The sequence below is a fragment of the Apium graveolens genome, chromosome 9 (genome assembly GCF_009905375.1).
Source record: "Apium graveolens cultivar Ventura chromosome 9, ASM990537v1, whole genome shotgun sequence".
Lineage (NCBI taxonomy): Eukaryota > Viridiplantae > Streptophyta > Magnoliopsida > Apiales > Apiaceae > Apium > Apium graveolens.
In genome coordinates, this window is record NC_133655.1 from 281281353 (window position 1) to 281284155 (window position 2803).

At 31.5% G+C, this 2803-nt stretch overlaps 1 long non-coding RNA gene across 1 annotated transcript; it reads left to right on the plus strand.

Moving 5' to 3' along the window:
- Positions 1-225: 225 nt before the first annotated feature.
- Positions 226-2304, plus strand: LOC141683246 (uncharacterized). The gene is made up of 4 exons (XR_012560202.1): positions 226-516; positions 612-688; positions 1734-1832; positions 2150-2304. It is a non-coding gene; the product is annotated as an uncharacterized LOC141683246 (long non-coding RNA).
- The last annotated feature ends 499 nt before the right edge of the window (positions 2305-2803 follow it).

Consider the following 2803-nt stretch of genomic DNA (forward strand, 5'->3'; position numbering starts at 1 on the left):
TAATTTTATATAAAAAATTATATGAAATTATTTAAAATAAAAATTATTCTATTCATATAAAGTAAAATAAAAATAAGTATTTAATTATAATATATAAGTAAGAAAATTAATTTATAATTTTTTCATTTTTCACCCAATTTTTTGTTTGCCCCCTTTAATTTTCATTTCCCCTTCCTTCTAATTTTCATTTCCCCCGTACCTCCCCCTTCCCCTTTCTTAGATCTGACCCCTCTTCTCCTTCTGGTTCTCTCTCCCTACTCTTCCCTCTCTCTCCCCCAACTCTTCTCTCTCATCTGTCTACCTGGTTTTGCTTAAAAATCAGAGTATCGATACTGCTTGAAAGGTGAGACAATTTGCATTGATATTTACTAGTAGGCTTACCCTCTTCCTCTTCTGCTCTGACATCGGGAATCTATTTACTCCTCCACGCAAACCCCCTAACATCACCATCACAATCACCATAAAATCCAATCTTCATCGCCGGTCATTCAAGAAACTCTTCAGTTTCCTATCCAGGTTCATATTTTATGTTAATTATTGGATTTTTGATATACCCTTTTGAATTCTTGATGAATCTTGCTGAACCCTATTTGTGATTTGTGTAATTTCAGAAAGTTAGTTGTGGTATTGGAGGAATTGGTATTGGCCATACAGTAATCATTGAATTTTGTTCTTCTTGTCCTTACAAGTATGTTTCGTCCCCGTTTAATTTTTTAATGCCAATATGTATGGGATCATGTTTATGTACTAATCACGTGAATTGGATTTATGTTTTTAGGGAATTTTCTTTCTGTTTTAGTGAATGTTGGTTTATGTAGTAGTATTCCGATAAACAGTATTTAAAGTTTGGATTTTTTTGGTGTTTCCTAGTGTATTTTTGTAGAATTTTGAATGTTTATATAGCATGTAGTCGGTATGCATGACAATGGCTGGTGAGCATTTTACATTCTTTATGGTGAGAATTGTAAATGTCCTTTTACCTGGCCCTGCATATGTTGACACAGGGCTTATTTAGCGTTAAAATCTTATAAAAATGAACAATTTGGTTATAAAATTTCATGAGTTAGGAACTATTTTTTTGCAAGACTTTCAGTGATTCGGAGTTCGGATATTGATATACAGATAACATAGGTAAGTCTTGCTACCACTATTTTATGTTTAAATAAATAAATTTCTGCACTATTCTTTTGGTACAAAAAAAACAAGCTCAAATGATAAGGAGCTTCTGGTTTAGCCATGTCTGATGCAGAAAATTGTTATTTTTAGTAGCTATAAAAAAATTTTTATCTGAAATTTGAATTTAAAATGTTGGGCTGGTCTTGTTTCTACTGTTACCAGACTAGGGCTCTGCCTTTGCCTTTTCTCATTGGTGAGCCATGTCCATAAAAAAATTAATACTCTCACTTAACAACTGAAGTAAATAATTAAGGGAGTTACAATACTTCAACTAGTTTCAATTAATGGGAGAGTGGGTCTAGTTTTTTGGCTGCTCGCGTTCCATATATGATAATAGAGTTCCATTTTTCCTCGGGTGTGAAATTCATAGATGACCTTTTTCAGTACTTTATTAAATTTTAGCATTTTGTTGGTGCACTAGTTGTATAACTGATGGAATGTTAAGTATTCTGGAATTAGTTATTTTCTAAAGCTTACAAGTTTTGATGTGTCAAATTAGTAATACATTTTAGTCTTTCCCTTTTAATGAACTTTTTCTCTATGTGATTTTTATCCAGATATTTGGCGGTGTCGGAATTGCTTGTTTACCACTGGGACTTATATTTTCCTTCATAAGGCGTCATAAGGGTGTTATAACTCGCTCACAATTTATCAAGGTACATGTAACTACTTTATTTTTGGCAAAGATAGTTGTGAAGGAATTAATTTTGGGGGCTTGACTCTATCTTAAATAGGAAGCTACAGAACTATTTAAGAAGACCAGAGAATTGCAACCGAAAAACTAGATCCAGACTCCCATTAATACTACTCACTTAAAATTGTTTAGAGTAAAACACAAGTACTAAATGATTAAAGCTTAATGGTAAAACTAGGTCATGATAATAAATTTAAAGTGTGCAGACTTGACTGACTACTCAGTTAACAACTCATGCTACTAATGAGCTAAAATTTATGTTGTTAATAATATGTACAGGATACTCCGTTTCATTGCCCTAGTTGACTGTTAATGAGATTAAAGATTGCAGTTGGTGCTGCAAAAAACCTTGTTTTTTTCCACGGAGAAGAACAACTAGTCTTATTCTGAGATTTCAAAGCTTCCAACATCCGGCTGGACTTGGTAATCCTATTCATGCCACCGAGCATGGGTTTTCATTTGGAATGCATGCAGCTCTGCACATTAATCTAAATAGGAATATGTGTACAAATTAGTTATTGTGTACCTTAATGAGAATGTTTAGAAATAGATTCGAAGTTATAGTTGTAATTTTTGTAGAGAAGCTTTGTATTATAAATTTAATTTTAATTTTGAAATAACAATTAAATTAATATAATATCATTTTATTTTAAAATTAATTTATTTTAAATAATGAGATTAATTTTGTAAACAGTTGTGTGAAACCCACTTAAAAAATGATGAAAACCGTTGTATGTCTCACTGCACATATTTTTTTTTAAAAACTGGTGTCTTTTGATATTCCTTGCAATGGTTTAAATCTTTTACACCATTGTCTTTTAAACAAAAAACATTCATAAAAGAAGTTTAAAAACTGTTGTTTATGACAATATCGAATAAGTTAAGAACAATGGTTTTTCTACAAAACCATTGTTGTTAAGTTAGTTAGACAAG